Source organism: Lissotriton vulgaris, chromosome 9 (assembly GCF_964263255.1).
Source record: "Lissotriton vulgaris chromosome 9, aLisVul1.2, whole genome shotgun sequence".
Classification (NCBI taxonomy): domain Eukaryota; kingdom Metazoa; phylum Chordata; class Amphibia; order Caudata; family Salamandridae; genus Lissotriton; species Lissotriton vulgaris.
Genome location: NC_141697.1, coordinates 880,139,248 through 880,159,592, shown reverse-complemented (window position 1 = coordinate 880,159,592; position 20,345 = coordinate 880,139,248).

Genomic DNA, 20,345 nt, shown 5'->3' with positions numbered 1-20,345 from the left:
CCCCGTCATTTTTGGAATCGGGCGTGTTTTTTCATTTTCTTTCTCTCCTCTTCCCATTGGCTGGAATTTTACATTCCAGCCAATGGGAAGAGGAGAGAAAGAAAGCACGCCCCCCGAATCCAAAAATGACGCTGCGTTTCTCCGAGGCATTTCTGCTTTGCCTCGGAGAAACATGGTGGTGGGCATGGCGTTGTCTGACCAGCCGCGCAACAGACAGAGACTTCCCCCCCCGAGGTGGTAAGTTTTCTTGACTCTGTTCTCTGCCTGCGCTCGTCTTTTCTTGCCTCTGTTCCCTGCCTGCGCTTGTCTTTTCTTGCCCCTGTTCCCTGCCTGCGCTCGTCTTTTTTTGCCTCTATTCCCTGCCTGCGCTCGTCTTTTCTTGCCTCTGTCCCTGCCTGCGCTCGCCCGGGTGCATGAGCACCTCCGTGGTGTACGTGGTGAAGGAGGCCAGCCCAGGGGTGCAGGCCCGCAAGGGCGCTGCGCTGGAGAGTCTGCGGGAGGCGTGCAGGCAAAGAGGCAGAGGCAAATTCAGTCGGGACTCGTATAGGCAGATAGGCTGAATCCGTCAGATGGTAAGAGGGTTTGGACGTTTTGGAAACGTATAAAGGAGTTGAATTTTGTTAATATTCTAATATTCCAGTCAGTCGTACATTCAACTCCTTTTAACGTTCTCCTCCATGTTCTCCTCTTGTATTCTATTAGACCCGATACACCTTGAAGTGGGCTCTCCCCAAATCTGCCCTTGCTGCCAACTGCAGATACCCCTCCCTCACAAATCTTATCCAAACAAACCCAAGACTCGTCCTTCCAAACCTTTTCAATTTGCACTTATAAACATCCGCTCGCTTGGAAAACATCGCCAGGACATATCCGACCTAATGGAAGATAATAACCTAGACATGCTGTTCATGACAGAAACGTGGATGGACAATTCATCCGACCCAGATATTGTCATTGCGGTTCCTGAGGGATTCTCTATCCACAGATTGGATAGACCACGCGGGAGAGGTGGGGGGATTGCTTTTGTTGTGCTTGATTCCTTCATGGTTAGAACCAGTGCTATCCCTCTGCCATCATGTGAAGCTTTGCAATTCTCGGTCAAATTGACCCCCGCTGACAATTTCAAAGGGATCCTTCTATACCGTCCCCCGGGATCAAGAACAGGATTTATAACTGAGCTAAGATCTATTTTGGAATCATTCGCTCTTGACAGCTCCTTTACTGTCCTTGGAGATTTTAATTTCCATTTTGATAAACTTGAAGATAAGGACACTGCTATGTTCCTTGGGGATATGACTACTTTTGGTCTATCTCTTATGGTCAAATCTCCTACGCATGATAGGGGCCACACTCTTGATGGCATCTTTTCCAACTCTAATGACCTCCATGTAACCCAAACCTTTCCGGTCACTTGGTCAGACCATTATGTTATCATGGCCTCACTCAACCCTCACCAATCAGCTGTCCCCCCGAAACCCACTAATACAAATCAAACTTTCAAGGCATGGAACGACATAGACAGCTCCAGCTTTAAAACCTCTTTAGTAGCCTCCATGCCTTCCTTTTCACAAGACCCAAATATGGCCACCTCTCAATTCTATGACTGGGTTGATGCAGCTGCATCCTCGCTGGTTCCCACTAAGCAACTATCCCGTAATAGATCTACTCCCTCAGCCCCCTGGTACTCAGCTGCCTTAAGACAGCAGAAACAACAATGCAGGCAGAAAGAAAGGCTTTGGCGGAAAGATTATGCCGAAGAGGCTAAAACCAAATATAAGGAAACGGTAGCCAAATACAAACAAATGATTGATGAAGCAAAGAAAACATTTTTTAGTCATAAAATAGAAACTGCAAAAAACTCACATAAAATGTTGTATGAGACCACAAAACAGCTAGCCGGTCACTCCCCCAACCTGACCCCACCCCCATCTCAACTTCTCTGTGACACATTGGCTAATTTCTTCTTCAGCAAAGTTAATGATATATATTCTGCATTTGCTACCAAAATTAAAAATTCTTCCGAAATCACATTCAATACACTCACTGGTCCCACGCTTACTCAATTTGCTGAAATTTCGGAAGCTCAGGCTATGGACATAATTACTACCATCAGATCAGGCTCAGCACTTGATCCTTGTCCTTTTAAAGTCCTATTGCCAGTCCTAGCTGAGATTACTCCGGCCATATCCTCCATATGTAATGCCATGTTTAAAACAGGTATCTACCCTGAAAGTTTAAAAAAACCCATTATAAAACCTCTTTTAAAGAAACCACATCTGGATAAGGACGAACCTAAAAGCTACCGACCTATAGCCAACTTACCAGTCCTGGCCAAAATAGCCGAAAAGGCTATGAATAAACAACTTTCTGCTTTTTTGGAACAACATCAGCTACTTGATGAAACTCAGTTTGGGTTCCGCCAGTGTCACGGGACAGAGACAGCTCTGATTAAAGCAGCTGACGACATCAGACTCATCCGTGACACTGGGGGTACAGCGGTCCTGATACTACTTGATCTATCTGCAGCCTTCGACACGGTCGATCATACCACCCTGATTGACCGTGTCGAGGGCCTGGGTGTACAAGGGACTGCCAGCAAACTTCTGGCCTCCTTTTTGGCTGATAGAACTCAGGTAGTTACAACGGGACCATTTCATTCGTCCACCATGTCACTGCCATGTGGAGTACCTCAAGGCTCATCCCTAAGCCCGACACTTTTTAACATCTACGTGTCGGGCTTAGCCAATGTCATTCGAGCCTATGGGATGAGCCTTACGTCCTACGCGGATGACACCCAGCTGGCTCTAGCCATCAAGAACAATGGCTATAAAGTGGCAGATGACCTCAAAACTGGCATGATGGCAATAGGGAGTTGGATGGCTTCCAATTGTTTAAAGTTAAACTCCGATAAAACGGAGGTAGTCATCTTTGGGCCATTAACACCTGAGTGGTCATCCAATTGGTGGCCATCCTCCTTAGGCTCTCCCCCCGAGCCTGTCAGCAAAGTGAGGAATCTGGGAGTCATCTTTGATGACCGCCTCACGTTCCACCCACATGCCAACCAGATTACCTCTTCAGCCTTTTACAAACTGAAGCTTATTAAAAAAATCCTCCCTTTTCTACCTGAAAAAGCTGGTAAAACTCTTGTCACCTCCCTTGTGCTGTCCACGTTGGATTATTGCAATGCCCTGTTCCTCAATGCACAGGAAGGAGTCTTGAATAAATTACAAATAATACAAAACTCTGCGGCGAGGCTTTTGGGAAATATCCCTAAACATCACTCTGCCTCTAAAACCATCAAAGAGTTGCATTGGTTATCCATTAAAAACAGGATAAAGTTCAAGACCCTGTGCATTGTGTATAAAGCGTTGCATAACCAAGGACCAGCACATCTCATCCGCAATCTGACTCCGTATCGTCAGCTCAGAACACTACGTTCATCTTGTTCAGGAGATCTTGTGATACCCCATACAAAAACGGTCTCATGGGGCGATAGAAGATTCCTGGTATCAGCCCCTAAGTTGTGGAACACTCTGCCACCAATGATTAAAGCCAGTCCATCTTTATGGTCTTTTCGTAAACAACTTAAGACCTGGCTCTTTAATCAATAAATCATCTATAGTTTCCTCAGGGTAAATATTTAGATACTCAGCGCCGAGACGCCCACGGGCCATTGCATGCGCTTTACAAGTATCAAAAATAAATAAATAAATAAATAAATAAATAAACTTCCTGGTCATATTGAATCTGGGACTTGGATAGAAATTGATATTCTGCTTAGGAAGCTTCGCTCAATTGGCCTATCTTACTGGCTAAGCTAGTTCAGTGGGCTATATTGATAGAGTGGCCAGTCTTATACCCAACTTCGCAGTCTTGCTCAAAGCAACACAGGTTTTCATTCTTCCAAGGTTAGTTAAATGAGAACCGCCATACCACCTGTTACCTCTCTGCGAGAGATGGCAGTAAAAAACTATATCCATCGCAGCAACAGCAGTGAACTAAGATAATAATATATTGGTTCACATATATAATTGGCATTAATAGATTGGTTTGCATGTTGAAGAAATATTTTTCAAGAAAAATAAATCTAATGCCAGAAAACTGATATTTTATTTCCTCGAAAATAATGGTTCGATCGCTGCAGGTCTGCTTGTGAAAAATATCCCTGTGTGGGTAGTTTAAAGATGGCGGCCACGTTCACGCACCTAAACATCGCCCACTGTTATGAATATGAGAGCCGTGTTATCGCCACAAGCATTCCGCAGATATTCATAGAATTACATTTAGTGACATTGAAAACACACATGTAGTTCGTATTATATGGCAAGCATTCAAAACATAAAACTAGCATCAACATGTACATTGTAGTGTTGTTTCAATGTATTATAGCAGACATGATTAAAATCAGTTCGATATGCGTTTACATGTTATACCAGTTGTATCAACGTTTGTTTTTAGTTTTGGACTCGCCACTAAGTCAGATCCAGCACCAATTCAAAATGGAATGGCGTTATGTTGAAACGGAGGTTGTTTTCATATTCTCGCGCTAGGAGAATGTAGCGATGCTCAGTGCGGTGACGCAGGGCCGTGTGCTGCGGCTTGTGGTGTTGAATGTGTTGGGTCAGGCGGTGTATGCTCTGCAGGCTGCACTTGGGAGAGGCGACAGAGGACTGACGGGAGACCGACGTGCTGGACCGCTCCTACAATGCAGGTGAGAGGCCCTTTTCTGCCCCCCGTTCCCTCGTTGTGCTTGCTTTTCTGCCCCCCGTTCCCTCATTGTGCTTGCATTTCTGCCCCCCCTGTTCCCTCATTGTGCTTGCTTTTCTGCCCCCGTTCCCTCGTTGTGCTTGCTTTTCTGCCCCCCTTCCCTCATTGTGCTTGCTTTTCTGCCCCCGTTCCCTTCTTGTGCTTGCTTTTCTGCGCCCCGTTCTCTCGTTGTGCTTGCTTTTCTGCCCCCCCTGTTCTTGCCTTTGTTCCCTGCCTGCGCTCGCCCGGGTGCATGAGAACCTCTGTGGAGTACGTGGTGAAGGAGGCCAGCCCCGGGGTGCAGGCCTGCGAGGGCGCCGTGCTGGAGAGCCTTCTGGAGGCGTGTGAGGGGGCCGGCGTCCGCCTTGAGATACTGCCCTTCAGCAAGCTGGACTTCGGGGAGACCGGCGTGCTGGACCGCTTCTACAATGCAGATGAGAGGCCCTTTTCTGCCCCCGTTCCCTCGTTGTGCTTGCTTTTCTGCCCCCCCTGTTCCCTCGTTGTGCTTGCTTTTCTGACCCCCTGTTCCCTCGTTGTGCTTGCTTTTTTGCCCCCCCGTTCCCTCGTTGTACTTGCTTTTCTGCCCCCCCTGTTCCCTCATTGTGCTTGCTTTTCTGCTCCCCCTGTTCCCTCGTTATGCTTGCCTTTCTGCCCCCCTGTTCCCTCGTTGTGCTTGCTTTTCTGCCCCCCCCCCCTGTTCCCTAGTTGTGCTTGCTTTTCTGCCCCCCTGTTCCCTTGGTGTTCTTGCTTTTCTGCCCCCGTTCCCTCGTTGTGCTTGCTTTTCTGCCCCCCGTTCCACTGTTGTGCTTGCTTTTCTGCCCCCCTGTTCCCTCGTTGTGCTTGCTATTTGGCCCCCCCAGTTCCCTCGCTGTGCTTGCTTTTTTGCCCCCCTGTTCCCTCGTTGTGCTTGCTTTTCTGCCCCCCGTTCCCTTGTTGTGCTTCCTTTCTGCCCCCCGTTCCCTCGTTGTGCTTGCTTTTCTGCCTCCCTGTTCCCTTGTTGTGCTTGCTTTTCTGCCACCCCTGTTCCCTCGTTGTGCTTGCTTTTTTTTAATGTTTCTGTGTTTACCTGATGCTTTGTTATTCCCCTTTTCCTTTTCCTTCTATTTTTTGGCTGTCTTTAATCAGCCTCATTGATTGCTCCTCTGGTGAAAGAAAGACGTAGAGACAGCACCAGAAATAAAGTAATTCACAAAGGCCAAGTATTCTGAAAACAGGTTTTTCTTTTTATTGAGCTTTTTGGTTTTAGGAGTGCACAGGACAGCCAAAGCGTTTCGCTCCCCACCTTGGGAGCTTCGTCAGCGCAGAGTCAACAGGATATTAAACCAGCAGTAGTTAACTGGTCCAGACCAATCAAGCAGATTATGGCTCAGTCGCAGTCCAAATAAACAAAAAGTTGAATAAATCTGGGGTTCTTAAAAAGAATCGAAGAGACGAGGTCTTTCTTTGGATGACTTGGCAGACCTTAATAAGCTGCCAAGCCCACTCGTACTCAAGGCAGAATCTTCTGCACCGCGAGTCCCCCGTTGGTGGTTCCTGTCCCCCAATGATCCTCTGCAGCCAAGGGGACTTCATCCAACCAACCAGTAGTGGGCCAGGAGGCCCCTGTGCAGAGTGTTGAAAAAAGGGGCAGGGCGTTTGACCACATCTTGATAATCTGGCTGCGAGGGTCTTTCTTGTTGCAACAATAAGGGTTCTTGGCTCCCAACAACCATCAGCAGCCAAGGGGACTTCATTCCCCAACCAGTAGTGGGCCAGAAGCCCCCTGTGCAGATTGATTGGGATTGGAAGCTCTATTTTCAGCTTAGGGCAGGATCGTAGGGCAGGATGCCCCTGAAGTCACTGACCTCCAGGTGGACTGATATAAGCAATATTAACTGCCCTGCTTGTGGGAGACACAAGGAAACAGTTTCCCATCTGCTCTTCGTCTGCCTTGTATATGCTACCCCTAGGCGAGTTTGGCTTACCCCAATGTGCAAATTACTGGGCACAAATAGAAGTGCTGAAGCAGAAAGGTTTATACGCACCAGCACTCTGCCATTTATTTCAAAAGCGTTAGCCAAATAACTAGGGTGGGTGTGGGTGTTAAGGCAAAATTCAAATTTGGGGTATTCTCCTGTGAATATTAATTTTAATTTATTTAGTCTGACCATGAAGTGTGATTGACCAACTAGAATTTGTTTTTATCTGAGCTTATTGTTATTGAAAATGAGTTTTAGCCAACTGTTACTAGCTGAAATGAATTGATATTTCTTCCATTTCTTTAGATTGTATATTTTTAGATCTAATTCTTTTCAATATGTATATTTCAATTAGCTTATTCTTAAATCTTGTATGTATCAAAGATGTTCGTCTTTTGCTTTTATGAGTATATCTCGAATAATGCTATTTTGAACTTGAAGTTGAAAAAGGGGGCAGGGCCTTTTTATCAGGTCTCAGCAATCCGGCAGCAGGTGACTTAATTGTCACAGCAAGGGTTCTTGGCACTCAACGACCCACATCAGCCAAGGGGACATCATTTAGGGCGAATGAGCAATTCCATGGAATTCCGATGAGCAAAACTCCCAAAGCTCAGCCCAGGCCCATTGTCCACATGCTGGAAATAGATAAGGGCCAGTGTAGCAAGGCTGCGCCTATCCACTTTGAAAGTTGTATCTTCAATAAGTTTACATCAGAAGATTATGTTTGATTTATATTGGTTACGCGTTACTTCTTTTAACTCATTGCACTCCTTAATGCCTTAATTTCTTCTTTCCTTCTTTTCCTCTTCTCTATCTTTCCTATTATTTACTTTCTTATTCCTTTTTCCTACTCTTTCTTCCTCTCTTTCTTTTTTTAAATACAATGGCAAAAAATTCTCTTGTTGCATATGTTTTTTTCATACATGCAATATTTTTAATTTAGGACTCAGATTGCAAATGTTTTGTTAGTTTTGTTTAAATTCGTAATAAAATCCATTACTGAAATTAAAAAAAGCATGCTGCTGAATTAACCCAGAACAAAATAGGTATTTTCTTTAAGTCTCTCTTTGAGGCAGGGGTCGGATTGACCAGACAGCCAGCTCGCTCAAAACACACAAAAAAGTAAGTACATATACTGGTTATTATTTAACTATATACAGTGTGGAAGATGCCTTGAAAGTTTAACTAGGGGACCCTGTGAAGATGGGGCTCTTCGCCAGAGCCCACTTTGCCTACGCCCTAAAACATCTCTGGGTGGAAGGGGCAAATTATGTGCAGAGTACCTTTCTGTAGTTTCTTATGAAATTGACTCGTAAGAGGTATATAAGTTTGTCCTTTAAAATTATTCTTGCAGGTGAATTGGATGGGAGAATCAACGCATTTCGACTAAGGGCTGAGATATGGAGTGGTCACATGGGCTCTGAAGGACACCTCACTATATTGAGAGTGGTAACATTCTGGCACTGTCAGTTTTGAATGTGCCTCGAGTAAAGGCTCACCGTTTTAAGTTTCTGAATGATTTGTGGTATACATTGTTTCACAGTCATAAATCAATAGCCCTCTAAAAATCAGTCTCCAGTGGGCAAATTAACATATAGTAGTCATTGTTAAATTTACATATTACTTAAAATCGATACTGGCTAATTCAAGAGACCAACCATAACTTAATACAGCTATAGTTCACTTAAGGGCCGATGTTGACTTTGGAAATGAGGGAAATTGCAACGGTGACAGAGTACCCTCCTCACCAAACTGAGCATATATCTGCCTGATTTATAGTCGGGTGGACCTTAAATATGTGAGCAATGGTGACTACTCCGTCTACTTCAATGACATACTCCTCTGATGGCCCTACAGAGTAAAGGCCATCAGAGGTTTGGCCATTCAGCCGCCCACCCCATTTAGAGTAGGCAGTTGAATGCCCAGTTTTTACTGTCTCTTACAGCTGTGAAAGGGAGAAACCTCCTATGGTGTGGGGGTCATTAGTTTTAGCGTATTAAAAAACAAGATCCTGCTTTGGAAATTTGGTGTCAGAAACAAAATCAATTTAAAAGTTTGATGGACGCTAGCATCATTTCATCGGTACCATCAATCAATCATTTGGGGAGAGGATGTAGCCTTACGGCTTGAGTGGTCGACCTCGAAGCAGGGGAACCGGGTTCGAGTCTCTGCAACGACGCTCAACATCCTGTGATTCCGGGCAAATCACTTAATCTCCCTAAACACGAAGTCGGCGGCTCCTGTCGAAGACCACAGAAATCCTCTAGGCCAGTGGTCACCTCTAAATCCGTAGTACGGGTACTCCACACTGAAAATCAAACCCTTAATCTTAAGTGAGGTATCCATCGAAATTAAAGGGCATGATAACCAATTGTACAGGCCGTTCCGTTTAGCCAAGATGTATTGCTAGCTCTTCATCCATATCTAAGCCATGGGGTCCCTAGTATTAAGATACAAATATATTTCGATTCATACATTTGAAGATTCTTCTCTCATTGACTTTGGGTAAACTTTTCCTTACCAGACACAGTTGCAGTGCAGATGTTGCATACATCATGAAAATGTATTCTTGAATATTTTGAAGTTTTTTACTGTGTGTTTCTGAGTATTAACACACACACATGCACATGTGCACACACTCACACACACAAACACACACATGTATACTCACTGAAAAGCACAGTTAGAAACTAAGGGCCTGATTACAAGTTTGCTGGTCCTACCGCCATACTGCTGCAGCGGTGGTCCCAAGTTCACCGCTGAGTCAGCGGTCTCTCACCTGCCGTATTATGATGTTTCTGCTAGTCCAGCGGTGGTGTTTCTGATGGCAGGGAATATTTTTCCATATGTGTTGATGCAGCTGTGTACATTTTGATTGCACAAGTGTTAAATGTACACCTATGCATGATGTGTTAAAATATCTAGTACAAGTACATTGTCGTTGCTGAGGTCCGGACCATATGTGCCCAGTGCAGCCAATGGGTGACAAGTACGAAAATGACTTACCTGGATTTTGGCGCCGACAGGATAGTTTTCTTTGGGGTCAAGTTGCTGCTGTATAGGGCGTTCCTAGAGGAAGGCATCCATATGCAAGACTGAAGGGAAGAAAAGAAAATGGGTGAGTTTGCAGCCGGCTCGATGGAAAAGCAACTCGTAATCTGGACAGTGGTAACCTTGTCTGTACCACCCTCTGACAAATGATTTCCCTATGCTGCCATCGCGCCGGTCTGCGAAAGTCTGGCGGCGTCGACAGTACTCCAGCAGTCTTCCCGACAGTACCCTGCCAACATCGTAATTTGCCGGGCAGACTGCCAGCTAGGCGAATGGGGAATCTGGAACCGGCACGACAGCGGGACCATCATCGCCAAATTCATAATCAGGCCCTAAGTTGTGGCACAGGTTCAAACTTGTAGAACCAATGTAAACCATAACTCACGCCACCTTGTACATCGCATATGACTTCATGTACAACATCATTGATGACATATGTGACATAATTGATGACATCTCTTATGACATTATCACTGAAATCACTGGTTACATAATTGCTTGTCAGTTTTATATTATTCCCTTAAGTGTAGAGGCTTGTCCCAGCACTTTCTTTTTTATGTTTGGGGGGTTCAGGTGCTTAAGGCTTTATAACTTCTTTCCTAAAAAATGTATCCTTGAAAAATTTGCATTCTTTTTCCCACTTTTTGGAGAGTCTAAAGATACACAGGCAAAACCTAGAGCGAATCAAGAAAATAGCCAAAAGGAAAAGTGTTTTTTTGTTGAAAATTCGAAAAAATATACTGTGCTGTTTTGCTGTTTGTGTGGTTTCTACCTGATGCAATTCATGACAGAAGTAGGTGAAACCCATGGGTGAAGCCTGAAAGGTATACATTTCTGCAAATAGGACACATTTTAAAATTCAGCAAAGGTTCATTGGTATCCAGGGTGATTTGTGTAATTTGCCTCAAGGGTCATTGTGTAAAAATGGAAATAGCTGACAATGTTTTCATCTGCATTTTTCCCTACAATGGCCAATCTACTAATGTTATATACCATTATGTCCATCAGACTTTTTTGGTCACCGGGACATATACAGTTTGGTGTTTATCCAAAAACACACAATAACCAGAATCAAGAACTTGGCTTATTATGATTTTTCATTGTGTACCAACAATGCATCAAGTTGTATGGTGAAATGTAACAAATGAAAATTTGCATGAGGGAAAGCTGGGCATTTTTAAAATGCACCCAAAATATTAAGTTAAGGAATAGTGATAATTGGTACAACTCTGAATTTGGGGTTATCCATAATATCAAGTGATTCAAAGCACATTTAAAAAAAAATGTTTCCTTCCACATAGGCTTACATTTAGAAGCCAAAATTGGAGAGAAATTCAATGGTTAATAACAAATATTCTACTATTCTGTATTCCTACATTCTCGCAATATAAACATTAGCTCACTTATTTGGCTGGGCCTTTCGTCCACAACAGGAAAGGCCCCAATAGGCAACATGGCAACATCAAGATGTTTCCCTTCACATTCAATGAGTCTGGCTATCTGGGAAACTGAGGTATTTTGGCCCATGCTCAGCTGCCACCCAGGGAAGCCTCAGACATTTCTGAAAACTAGACACTGAGGAGTGTCCAGGGTAGTGTGACCTGCATAGATCCCACTTTATTTTCTTAACAAGAATGCCATGCATAGTTCAAACTGTAGCAATAATCACAGATGCCTCACGTTTATCCAAGGGAAAGGTCTGGAATCCATGGGTATCAAAAAAATTCCTACCACCCGCATTCCTACTCTTCTCCTGACAGTGGTTAATATGTAAAACAAAAAGTGCCAGGGCCCTCGTGTGGAGAGCACAGCAATTTGAACCATCCATTACCCCTGCCAATTTTAGTACTAACATAACTACTAAACATCACACTCCTACAAGTATGACAATTAAGACTTTTCTAAGCCCCCAAAGCTATAAGAATGGCTCGGGTGGCACATATTAGTGACTGTTAATATATGTTATATTAATAAACAGCTATTGTTGTGCTCATACCCACCATGTGGTAGACTGTCACAAGCGCAGGTGCTAAGAATTGAGTGCTGGTGCTGAGCACTTGAATTCACTACTTCAAATTAAGTACTGTCTCCCGATAAAACAAGTGCCCCACTTGTGTGTGTGGGCCCATCATCCACATCAGGACCCAGTTAAAACTTGGACAGTGTAAAGTCAATATGTTGTCCATGAGATTTTCACGTAGTGACGTTTTGGTCTGTTCCTATTATTTTATTTGTATATTTTATGACATATTTTAACATTTTATTTTATTTTATTTTTGCTAACTTTAATTTTCTATTAAATTAAACAGTAATTGTGTTACGTTTTTCTCAATTATATTTCATTTAATTTATTGTTTTATTAAATTGGGATTAAATAATTGACACCCATTTATGCTTGACTATTTTCCTGATTCAGCTTATATTGAAATGAGATACTCAATTTTGCCCTATTAAAGTCCATCAGCTTCCCAATGTAGGTTAGATTGGAAACAGAAAAATACATGTAACCACTTAAAAGTCCAACACCTTTTCCAATGTAGGTTAGGTTGAAGTGGGTATAGTAAATGTATCTCCATCAAAATCCAGCACCTTCCCTAATGCAGCTTAGATTATAGTGAAAATAGTCAATCTACCCTTGTTAAAGTCCAACATCTTCCCCAATGTATCTTACACTGAAGTGGGAATAGTAAATATGACATTATTATTATTATTATTGTTATTGTTATTATTATTAGGGGGATTTGTAAAGCGCCTGGTGTACGCCTACAGGCGTGTCCCCCGCGCTATAAAAGTGGGGTAAGCAGTAAGCAGCCAGCACAACCGTCTACCGTCTGAATAAGTGAGTTTTCAGTTTTGTTCTAAACAAGAGTTCAGATGACTCCAAGCGTAGCTCTGACGGAAGGTCATTCCATTGTTTCGCTACCAGATATCTGAACGACCTTCCCCCATACGCGCTTTCCTAATTTTAGGAATTTTCCGAAGACCTGTGCAGGAGGAGCGCAGAGACCTTGTAGGCTCATACCTGGTCATCAGGCTCCGTAGCGGGGCATGGGCTTTGCCACCCAGGATGCGGTGACACGTGGCCAGGGCTCTGAATTCTACCCTGCTCCTAACAGGAAGCCAGTGCAGGGCCTGGAGTCCTGCCTTAGAGGAAGATCTCCTAGGAAGCCTCAAAATAAGGCGAGCAGCAGCATTTTGTAGCACCTGTAGGCGATTGATAGCCTTTCCCGTGGCCCCCAGATACAACAAATTGCCATAGTCCAGGCGTGAGGTGACTAAGGCATGCACCAGGGTCCGACGAGCAGAAATGGGCAGGAAATCCAAGACCTTTCTCAGAGTTCTTAGAACTCCGAAACATGTCCCCACCACACGGCCAATCTGGGGGCCCAAGGCAAGGTCAACATCCAACCACACCCCAAGATTCCTAACTTCCTGGCAGGGAACAGGCGTCTCTCCTAGGCAGGGCGGCCACCACGCCGACGTCCACACAGATGGGCATCCCCCCACCACGAGCACCTCGGTCTTGCTGCCATTAAGTTTCAACACAACAAACTCTGCCCCCTCTCTCAATGACTTTACACTGGGGACCAAAAACACATTGACTTTGAATCTAGTCCGGTATGTTTATTTATACCTTTTCTTTAGCAATTATTTGAAATTTTTTGGCAGAAAAAGAATACAACATACAAAGTTATTGACAATTTGACTCAAACCAAAATTAACAAGATGACACTTACAAACTGTACGTAAAGAAAAATTCAAGTGTTACATCCAACAAACAATATACATAACAGTGCTAAACCATAAACATTACAATGCGACAATTTATATAAATACAGAACAGTTATCAAAAACAAATCAATCTATAAAGAGAGCCAGTTCAGTACAAGAGCAACAAAAGCGTGAGGCAATTATATTTTTGATAAACACTCAATGTTATAATTAGCTCTTGATGGGTTTGCCGACGCGTTTCAAGTTTGGGCCAAAGGTGTCCAAACTATCATCAGGGCTCTTGTTATTCTTCTGTTAGGATGTAGAAAAAACACGTTTTAATACAACCAAATGGCCTCTTCTAAAATGGTAGCACCGTTTGGATAGAATTAAAAGTACCTGAGTATTGTTATGAGGTTGGCCTGTGAAGGTTTCTATAGATGGACCAAATCCTTTATTCAGGACACAACCAGGAATACTTCAATGACAGCACCAATCTGGGAAAAAAATGTGTTGTCTGTATTTACAATGCGTGGTCTAGGGTGTAATATGCCACCCTGTCGATTTGTTTTTAAAAAAACGAGGGATTTATTGAGAAATTCATACCTTAGGTTGAGCGGTCTTGTAACATAAGGAGGGGGCGGAGGGATATCTTTTCTTTAAATCCTGTGTGGAAAATAAGCACCCATTTGTCATATCAAGGGATACTTAAATAAATAAACAGGTATTTATATAATCGACAAAGTTGTCGTACCTGTCACGTTCTTCAATGTGGTGTAGCTTTGTGGCCGTGGATGAATCTCCCCTGTGCCTGTGAGAGCAATGCACTAGTAAGTGTATGGTTGTTTAAAAATGCAGTTTTCACACATGAAAGTTTTGGTACGTGGAACGCAATCTCGCACGTACCTTCGCTCTTGCTGAATGCAGCACCACCTCTCACCCCCAGTCCACGGCCCCAGCCATGGCTGTAGAAAGTCAAAGTCACTTTGTTTTATTTACTCGGCGCTTTGCAGTCACGGATCCGTCGTGATCTGAAAAAACGCGTAAGCGATTACTAACCGGGAGGCGCACAGGATGTAATAATCGAAACCGTCCGGAGCGGCCGTGTGTCTTGCTCACCTCCGTAAATCTTTAACTTGCGCTGCGTGAACACGATGCTTCTCGGTCGCTCGCTGATAGTCTAAGAGAGCGGCGGCCATTTCTACCATACTTAAGGGGACGCTGCTTGGGGGAAAATGCATTCTGGGATTTGTGGTGCACAATCAAAAATAGTAATGACAAAACGGGAAGAAGTGAAATATTTGGCAATCTGCATTGGGTGAATCTAACACTGCAAATAAATGGAATTATAGTGAGTGCACAGAGTGCCTCATAGGTGCTCGTCTAAATAAATATCTCGTCTTAGAGCAGGACCAGACGTGTGAAGTCCTTCCTAAGGCCAGTGGGGCGTCTTAACAGTGACAAAACAGCAGTATGGCACAAAGTCTCAAATTCTTGACAATTCGGACATGTTATTCAGGCCAGTCATGGTGCAATTGAATTTCAATATAAGATAAGCTTCTTTTTCTAGTAGCATTTTTTCAATGTCCGCAGGGCGCTGTACGTGGCTCATTGTGTGTAGAACAGTCCACTTGAAGTCATTCTCATTATGGGACATCTCAATGAAATGTTCTACCACCGGAGCTGTTACTATTTTCTTTTTGATCCTTGATCTATGCTGTCCTATTCGGAGATTGACCTGATGGTTTGTTTTACCTATGTAGATCCTAGAACAAGGGCAGATGAGGGCGTAAATGACATTCTTGGTTTTACAATTTGAAAACCCAAGGTGTTTCCATTTGATTCCTTGGTGTTGAAACTCAGTGCCTTCAACAGTACTGCCACACGAAACACAATTCCCGCACCTATGGTGTCCCTCTACCGGTTTCATGTCCCATAGTGCTCGAAGATCATGTTTGGGTGAGGACTTCGGGAGGTCTGCTCGCACAATTTGTTGGCCCAAACTACGGTTCTTTTTATATGCGAAAATGGGGCGTGGGAAGGAACATTCTAGGTCTTCTAACAGATGCCAGTTTTTGAGGACTGCCTGTCTAAGCTTATGGGTATCAGGCCCAAAGGTGGTAACGCATACCAGTCTGTCCAATTCTTTTTTCTCCTTTGTTTGCAATAAGGTTTCACGAGGAGTGAACCGCGCCCTCTTGTATGAATTCTTCAAGAGTTTACATGGGTATCCTCTATGGATCATTTCGTCGCAAAATGTCTGTGCATGTTGGTCGTAGTCGCCTAATTCAGAGCAATTTCTTCGAATGCGTAACATTTGTCCATATGGCAAATTAGCCTTAAGACTTCTTGGGTGATAGCTTTTGTGGTGGAGGATGGTATTCTTGTCGGTAGGTTTCTTGAACAAAGATGTTTTGAGTTTGCCCTCCTCACAAGTAACCTCGACGTCCAAAAACGTCATTTTTGTGGTGCTTGTTTCAATAGAGAATTTGATATCAAAGTGTCTATTATTGATCCAATCATGGAACGCTAAGAGTTCGGTCTGGCTCCCCTGCCACAGGAGCCAGACGTCATCAATGTATCTCCACCATTGAAGGATGTTATCCTTATATGGGTTGTTATTGTCTACAAACAGAGTCTCATACTGCGCCATGTACAGCACTGCCATTTCTGGGGCATAAGGACACCCCATGGCAGTGCCCTTAATTTGCATATAAAACTGGCCATTAAATGTGAAATAATTCTTCTGTAAGGCAATGGCTGCAAGTTTGAGAATGAATGCAGTGGGCACCCTATGTGGCCTTTCCCTTTTGTTCAAGAACAGTTCGATGACCTCTAACGCCTCTTCCTGAGGAATTTGTGTATAAAGGGACATGACGTCCATAGTTGCCATGATGTGTTTGGATGAATCAAACTCGGTTCCCTCCACCTTCGTTAGGAAATCAGTAGTGTCTCTGAGATACGATTTGACCTCCGTCAAAAAGGGCTTTAAAAAGAAATCAACATACTTAGATAGTGGCTCTAAGCAGGAGTCAACGCCCGACACAATCGGGCGCCCTGGTGGTTCGGCTAGGTTTTTGTGACTTTTGGGGAGCAAGTACAGTACAGGTATACAAGGGAATTTTTTATTCAAAAACTCAAACTCTTTGCTGCCCAAAAAACCTTCATCTTTCCCTTGTGTTAGGACATCGGTAATCAAACCCTGGATCTGTTTTGTGGGGTCCTCATTTAGAGATCGGTACCATGTGGTATTGTTGACTTGTTTGAGTCCTTCAGCGACATATTTGTCGCGGGGCCAGATGACGACTGCACCACCCTTGTCGTCCCCTTAAGTATGGTAGAAATGGCCGCCGCTCTCTTAGACTATCAGCGAGCGACCGAGAAGCATCGTGTTCACGCAGCACAAGTTAAAGATTTACGGAGGTGAGCAAGACACACGGCCGCTTCGGCCGGTTTCGATTATTACATCCTGTGCGCCTCCCGGTTAGTAATCGCTTACGCGTTTTTTCAGATCACGACGGATCCGTGACTGCAAAGCGCCGAGTAAATAAAACAAAGTGACTTTGACTTTCTACAGCCCCGGCTGGGGCCGTGGACTGGGAGCGAGAGGTGGTGCTGCATTCAGCAAGAGCGAAGGTACGTGCGAGATTGCCTTCCACGTACCAAAACTTTCATGTGTGAAAACTGCATTTTTAAACAACCATACACTTACTAGTGCATTGCTCTCACAGGCACAGGGGAGATTCATCCACGGCCACAAAGCTACACCACATTGAAGAACGTGACCGGTACGACAACTTTGTCGATTATATAAATACCTGTTTATTTATTTAAGTATCCCTTGATATGACAAATGGGTGAGTATTTTCCACACAGGATTTAAAGAAAAGATATCCCTCCGCCCCCTCCTTATGTTACAAGACCGCTCAACCTAAGGTATAAATTTCTCAATAAATCCCTCGTTTAAAAAAAAAAAATCGACAGGGTGGCATATTACACCCTAGACCACGCATTGTAAATACAGACAACACCTTTTTTTCCCAGATTGCTGCTGTCATTGAAGTATTCCTGGTTGTGTTCTGAATAAAGGATTTGGTCCATCTATAGAAACCTTCACAGGCCAACCTCATAACAATACTCAGGTACTTTTAATTCTATCCAAACGGTGCTACCATTTTAGAAGAGGCCATTTGGTTGTATTAAAACGTGTTTTTTCTACATCCTAACAGAAGAATAACAAGAGCCCTGATGATAGTTTGGACACCTTTGGCCCAAACTTGAAACACGTCGGCAAACCCATCAAGAGCTAATTATAACATTGAGTGTTTATCAAAAATATAATTGCCTCACGCTTTTGTTGCTCTTGTACTGAACTGGCTCTCTTTATAGATTGATTTGTTTTTGATAACTGTTCTGTATTTATATAAATTGTCGCATTGTAATGTTTATGGTTTAGCACTGTTATGTATATTGTTTGTTGGATGTAACACTTGAATTTTTCTTTACGTACAGTTTGTAAGTGTCATCTTGTTAATTTTGGTTTGAGTCAAATTGTCAATAACTTTGTATGTTGTATTCTTTTTCAGCCAAAAAATTTCAAATAATTGCTAAAGAAAAGGTATAAATAAACATACAGGACTAGATTCAAAGTCAATGTGTTTTTGGTCCCCAGTGTAAAGTCATTAAGAGAGGGGGCAGAGTTTGTTGTGTTGTAATATATAGGGTCCAGCCCTCCCTCAGCCCCACCAAGGACCTATCTCCCTTCGTGTGCCATTAAGTTTCAGGCAGTTGGCGGACATCGAGGTTGCCAGTTCTTGCATGCACACTCTGAAATTGTCCGCCATCAGACCGGGTGCCCGCGAGAGGGAGATGACCAGCTGCGTGTCGTCGGCGTAGGACACCAAACGAAGTCCATAGCTTTCAACTATGGCCGCCAGCGGGGAGACATACAGATTGAACAGGGTCGGGGTCAGGGACGAGCCTTGCGGCACGCCCTGGCCCAACTCAATCTCCCTAGAATAACATTCTCCCTGGCGGACCTGGAAACATCTGCCTGTCAGGAAAGATCGAATCCACCCAAGCGCAGCCCCTGAAACTCCTCCATCATTCAGACACTGTAGCAAGATGGAATGAGCTACAGTGTCGAATGCTGCGCTTAGGTCCAAGAGGATAAGAGCCATAGTCTGGCCCTCATCCACTCCCTGCCGTAAGGATTCTACTGCCATAAGTAATGCTGACTCAGTCGAATGCCGCGGACGGAAACCAAACTGTGAGTCATGGAGCAAGGAGGCTTCCGCTACAAAGCTCATAAGCTGGAGGTTCGCATTTTTTTCAGCAACCTTTGCCATATACGGCAAAAGAGAAATAGGGCGAAGATTGTCCAGCCTATCATAACTAATATTAGGCTTCTTTTGAAGCGGAAGGACAACTGCCCGATTCCATGCCTCAGGGACAGATTGAGTCCCAAAGGAGATATTCAGAAGATGTCGAATGTACGGCTCCAAAGTAGGCAAACTGCCCACCAGGCGCCTAGGGGTGGTAGGGTCTTTAGGGGAGCCTGATTTTATCGAACCACAAATCTGAATGAGATTTTTAGTAGGCGGGGTGACAAATACAGTTAACACCTGGTGCCCCTCCCTTACCCCACAATCCTCTACAATCTCGGAGGCTATGGTGGCTTGACTAGGAAAGGCTGAGTAAATAGTTGCCACTTTATTAGCAAAAAACTCTGCTACTCGGTTACAGCTATCCACCGTACAGAATTCCTCTGGGACTGCTGCAGGCTTTCCGACCGAGAGAGATTTATAAATTAGAAACAGTTCCTTTGAGGAATTTCCTGCCTCCTTGATCCTTGTATCAAAATACAGCTTTTTAGCCTTTCTGATTAGTCTATGATAGTTGCGCCTGCTTACAAGATAGTCCATCCTGGTTTGAGCAGCATAGTCTAATCTCCACTGTCTTTCTGCGCGTTTACATGCACTCTTGGCCATTCGCACCTCATCTGTGTACCAAGATGCCGATTTCAAGGCACGTCCCTCTGATCTAACCGGGGCGAGCGGGCAACCTGGTCTAGAGCAGCCATGATGCGCTTATTCAGGTTCTTATTAGCTGTCTCCACATCCTCACCCCCCGGGCCACCCCCCCTCGTAAGTGCCTCATTAAATCTGTTCTGGGAGAAGTTGACCCATCCCTGCCTTGGATGATGTAATACTACCTGTTCCGGTATTCTAGTTCCCGGGATGTAGATCGAGAAGGGTACCAAGTGGTGATCTGACCAGGGGATGGGCAGAGGAGTAGCAGCCTCCACTTGTTCCCAATTGGCAAAGATTGGGTCCAATAAATGGCCCCGTGAGTGGGTGGGAAGTTTGCCTATCAACTCAAGTTGAAGCGCACTCATTGCTTTGCAAAGGTCCCCGGCCATCTTATCCGCAGGGTTGTCCAGGTGTAGGTTAAGATCACCCAACACCAGGAGCTTATCCGTGCGCAAGGCAACCTCTGTGACGCCTTCGACCAGGCTATCAACGAATCCTGCAGCTGGGCCAGGAGGCCTGTATATCAGGAGGCCCTTCACACTATACCCCCCATTGACCTGAATGGAAAACTCACCCGCCTCACTATTATTTATGCCGTCGGCTCAAAATGGCAGCGTAAGCCTTGCCGGGCAACAATGGCTATCCCACCACCTCTCCCTTTCGGTCTGTCTTGCCGTATCAGGGTATAGCCCTCTGGAATGGCTTCGAGGGCCTCTGGGGAAGAATCACAGTCCAACCATGTCTCCGTAAGGAAGACTAGATCCCACCGTTTATCACTAAGGAGATTGTGGATATCCAGTCTATGCCAACGCAGCGACCGGACATTTAGCAGACCACAAACCAGCTT